Here is a 5,538-nt window from a genome sequence, read left to right on the forward strand (position 1 = left end):
GAATTTATACCACGCTAAACCGTTAGGTTAACAACCATTGATTAATCAATAAGTAACGATCAAAAGACAATTGTTTATTGGATTAGGTTGATTGAACATGATGATTCGGGAATCTGCAATAAACCGTTGGTCACGTGGCGAGTGGTAGGCGTTGATTAAAAAGTCATTTAACTTCAAAATTACAATATCTATTGATACCTAACTTTACAGATTTGAGGTATTTAATCATATCCTCTTATATTCATGTTCGCTGTGATCTTAAAACATCGTTTTAGTGTCCTTAATGCAAAAACTTTCTTCTTAGTGCACTAAGAAGTCTTTTGCGGTATTTCTACACACCGAAATATATGGCCTTATTATTGGTAATATACCATATTAGTGTCACTAATGGCTTAACGTGTTACCAAATTAAAAAGAAGAAATAGGCTCAAAACCGCATTTTTAACTTTAGATTTTTTTCAATCCCAAAATAGAGAAGAGGTCCGGTATACAGACTTATTAAAAAGTCCAGATGAGAAGTTTAACTTGCTTTTCTATTCCCGGCACTTTTAACTTAACGCATGCAAAAAAAAAATTCAGTACCTGGTTACAGTTGCGCATTGACAAATTATAATCTTTCGATTAAATGATCTTAAATCTATATGGTCTTTATTTTAAAAGTTATAAAATCTAAATGTAAAGTGATCTAAAATGTTCAATATAAATGAGTATTTTCGCTGTGAAATGAATCTAAGGTCGTCTAAAAGTGTATACATGTGTATTTGACCCGACTACTGACTACATAGTAAACTATTCATTATGTACCTATAAGGGGGGTCTGAGCGGGACTCGGGATTGTCGAGGCGTATTTTTTGTAAACGTGACACATGAAAGTCAAATTATGAGGGAGGGTAGGAGGGGTACTGATCCCGAAATCCCGAGCTTAAAAACACGAAATCATGAAATCCCGGGCTTAAAAAACACGAAATCCAGAGGTCCCGAAATTCGAAAAAAGAATTATCGTATCCCGAAAGGGTCAATCCCGAAATCCAGAGCTTAAAAACACCCGATCCCGCAGTCCCGATAAAGGTCCTATCCTCCCTCAAATTATTGTGCCGTGAAAACGCGAAATGAAGTTTAGCGGGACATGGGAAATTACAAAAATAGCAGAATTGTTCACTTACATAGTGTACGCGGGATGGCATCATGCGAGAATCTAAAAAAATAAGTAGTAACTAAGCGGGATCCGTGAACAGAACCCCCAATGAGACCCCCATTAGTTGTGGCTTATTTTGGTCTTTTTAGTTAGTTTCTTTCCCCTACATTACTTGACCGTTTTTGTAAAACAACAGCACTCGAGGTCTGACAGTATTTTACCAAGAAATGCACAAAATATTCAAAAAGAAGGCCTAGAAAATTTAAATATTGGTATGCACACATACTCCCCTATCAGCACAGACAATTATATTTTTGTAAAGGCGCCAAACTCGTTTCTAATATTTATAAAAGAACCGAAAAGAAAATGGAAATGGAAATGGGGAATGTATCAAAGAGATAACAACATGACCAAAGAGCAGATAACAGCCATAGGTCACCGATGGGTCTTCATTGCAACGAGAAAATCCCGCAACCTGAGACTGGGGTGGATCTAGTCATATAAAGGAGGGGTTCCTAACCCAGGACAATTTTTTTTTGGGGGGGGGGGGGGGGGGGTGTCCAACTACATGTCCCCATTCAAATGCATTGATCGTCCAATAAAGAAAGGGGGTTCCAACATGTCCAACCTTCAGCCCACCCCCCCACCCCTGGATCCGTGCCTGTGAGGCATGCTTTAGCTTGCCATGCTTGCCATTAAACAAAAATATATACTAGTTGAGTGATAATGGACGTCATACATAACTCTTCAATTTAAAAAAAAGAAACTAAAATAAAAATCATACAAAGGTCACAAAGGCCATAACTTCTGGCTCCTGAATTAGGAAAAGTGCAAAATGCCGTGAGGATAAAAGCCTTTACTGTAAATTCCTGAAATTACAATTATATAAATCATCTCACATCTTTGTGCATTTCTTGAAATTGGTCATATTAATAAATGCATGCAATATTTTCAGAAAATTTCAATATATAGGCTTTTAAAAGTCAATCTTGTGCATGATTATCAATGATTATACTCGCACAATTAACACATGTGGTTCTCAAAACTCAGAGGTGTCTATGCTATTTATGACAACATTTTAATCAAGTATAAATTTACAAAATATGTTTAGAACTATATGATTTTTAGGTTTTTAAGCATAGATATAGTAGGTCAGGATCTGCGAACTCTCACTGACTGACTGAGCACATGAATTCAACACTAGTTTTTTGGTGATGTTGGTGTTGCTTAGTGTTTTGTTTTGTTTTTCTTTTCTGCATCTTATGTTTTGCCTTGGCATTGTCAGTTTCTCTTTCATTGCCTTTGGTTTTTTTTGTTATGTTAAATAACAAGTCACAAGAGAGAAAAAACAAAAAAAATATGTGAAAAAATGGCTTAGTTCAGTATATATTAAGGACAGAGATAACAAATAGCTAAATAAGAAAAAAAGAAAAAGAAAATTCCTTTTCTATGTACAGTCAATTGTCTGATAATCTAGAAGATAGCCTGATTTGGTCTTATTCTCCTGAATTCTAGCAGGTACTTTATTCCAACTTTTTTAATTCAAACAAACCATGTCTTAGATAGTCTTGGAATTAGAATACATTAATCATAAAATTTTCATAATACTTTGGTGAATTATCTATTGATATAATCATGATAATTAAGCTCCTTTTTAATTTTTAGGGATTTTAAATTTTTAATTTAAAGTTAGGGATTTTATTCATAAAAGCGGGGATTTTTCCAGTACGTATACTATTAATAATGCTTTGAGCAATTTTCATGAAACTTGGTGAATTATTTTTGTATAACATAAACATGATAATTTTCCTTTTAATTTAAAAAAAAATCTGATTTATGTCATTGTACTATCATGACTTGGGATTAGGATAGTCTCAAGAATGCTTTCACAAATTTTTATGAAACTTTGGTGAATTGTTTTTATATCTTGACAAACTCCCTTTTTATTGTTATGACCCAAAGTGGAGGGGGCATAATGTTTAACACTTGTCAGAACATTGTCCGTCTGTCCCAAAGTTGTTTTTTGTTCTCTTACAGTACTTTAGTTTGCCTCAACCAAATTCAATTAAACTTTTACAAAAGCTTGTTATCACAATTCTCATATCAAGTTTGAATTTTGGTGATGTCAGTGTTACTGTACTAGAGTATCAGAGTTATGCCCCTTTAGAAATGGGGAAAATATGCTGAATTTTTGGTTTCCTGTTCTCTAAAATTTAGTTTGTCTCAACCAAATGTTATGAAATCAATACACAATGCTTATCACAAAATACAGATTAAGTTTGAATTTTGGTAGTGTCTCTCTTACGTCTTACTAAATTCTATAGTTATGTTCTTTAAAAATGGAAAAAAATGTTTCGGCCTTCTAACTTAAGTTTCCCTCAACCAAATTTTATTAAACTTTAAAAAAATACTTTTTATCACAATTTTAATCAGATCAATTTCAAATTTTGGTAGTAAAACTTTTACCGTTCTTCAGTTATGTTCCTTTAAAACTTTGAATGATATGCAAGCTGGAGTATCATTCCCTATTTATCATGTATATTTTTTTATAAGATGCAGAGTTAAGGAACTTTAGTTGTTGCAAAGTTATTTTAAAATTGTCCATTTTCAAAAACTTTGAAAGGTTTTAGAAATTTATGGATTTGTTAAAAAAAATCACAGCCTTAAACTTATAGTCACTTGAGATATATATCTATAAATGGAGCCAAATTATATACATGTTTTATGTCAATAAATACCACTGTTTGTGCATGTTTTTTTTTTTTGGAGGGCAGGGGTCTTATTTGCACAGTGCTCATAGTTTTTTAGTCGATCATTAAAATTCATTTAAAGCTTAAAGACCAGCTATAAGGGCAAGAAGCTTATCAAACACTCATGGTTTAGATTTTTATTAAACACACATTAATATACATAATGTACATTAAACAGAAAAAAATATTGATGCAAGATGTCATTCAACTTTTACTCTTTATGTATAGGACAAGAACTATAGAAGATACAGAGAAATTATATACAGCAGAAATGATAGGCAATGTAAAATTTGCAGAAGCCAACTAAACCTAAATGGTAAGGCACCTTTTAAATTTAAAAAAGTTATTGAACTTGAAAGATGATTACTAGTATCATGATTACTATAAAAATTAAAAGATGTGGTATATTAAATATGAAAACTATCATGGCTTTGAGAAAGCAATTGTAGGCCTGTTACGACCTTCAATAATGAGAAAATCCATACCCTATACTATAGTCAAAGTAGGCAGCTATAAAAGACCTAAAGATGAAACATTGAAACAATCCAAACTGTAAAACTAATCATGCTAATTGCCTAGTTTATAACAAAATAAATTACAAAAAATAAATATGACCAGTATGAAAACAACAACAACAACCACTAAATTTTAGTGTCGGACTAAAACTGACAAAAGCTACAGGCTCTGAACTTTGGACAGGCACAATAGGAATATGGCAAGGTTATATAAAAAATAAGATGTGGTATGATTGCCAATAAGACAACTCTCCACCAGACAACCAATGATGTAAATTTCCTGCAAACAGGGACTTGACTTCTGTTAATCAACTAATTTTTCGTGAATACTTTATTTGGCATTTTATACTTTCTAGTCTACATCGCAGTTATTTATTTTTTCTCGAGTTCAAGTTTACTTAATGTATTTTAATAAGGAAAGATACACATGAAAAACATTTATTGCTGTTTCTCTCTCCATTTATAACATTTTATTTGTTTATTTTGTGTATTTATAGGTGATCAGACATCTTGGTTTTCATGATCAATAGGTCATTACTGAAGAGGAAACTTATAGTTGAAATTTATTTACATAGTGCATAATTGGATTAATTTGAAATGGAATGTGTGCTTTCCTGCAAAAAAGAAATAGGAAATTTCAACATTATCACATGATAATGACCATAAACAAAATGGAGTTCTATCATAGATACACAAAAACACTATTGCATAAAAGCAACAACATATCTTAATCAAAAGAAAGGAGAATGCTGAACAAATACTATTTTGTTGTTGAAAAAAGGAACACCAGTTTTATCCACTCATTTACATTGCTCCCTCATATCAAATATACAGAAGAAGATCATTGAAGAACAATTTGCAAAAATGATTTCTCTTAGAATTGAAGGGAATTGTTTAGTGAATGGAATAATGTATTCACTGAATTCTTACGTAGTGGATTGAATAACTGTACACAAGCTGAAACAGAAGAAATTGTAATTTAAAAATAATACGAAAAGTGTTTATTTTATTATTTAATCTGCAAATATATAAACAAATTCTTTAGAACACCACAAATGGTATGACATTCAAATTGGTTGCTTATTAATGTATCGCATTGAAACAATTACAAAGAAAATAGAAGCATTTGCTCCAAAAA

General features: G+C 31.9%; 1 long non-coding RNA gene across 1 annotated transcript; it reads left to right on the forward strand.

Annotated features, from left to right (window-relative positions):
• Positions 1–237: 237 nt before the first annotated feature.
• On the forward strand, positions 238–5,532 carry LOC139485861 (uncharacterized). Its single transcript, XR_011655417.1, has 3 exons — positions 238–1,407; positions 4,114–4,201; positions 4,898–5,532. It is a non-coding gene; the product is annotated as an uncharacterized lncRNA (long non-coding RNA).
• The last annotated feature ends 6 nt before the right edge of the window (positions 5,533–5,538 follow it).

Source organism: Mytilus edulis, chromosome 1, assembly GCF_963676685.1.
Source record: "Mytilus edulis chromosome 1, xbMytEdul2.2, whole genome shotgun sequence".
Classification (NCBI taxonomy): Eukaryota; Metazoa; Mollusca; class Bivalvia; order Mytilida; family Mytilidae; genus Mytilus; species Mytilus edulis.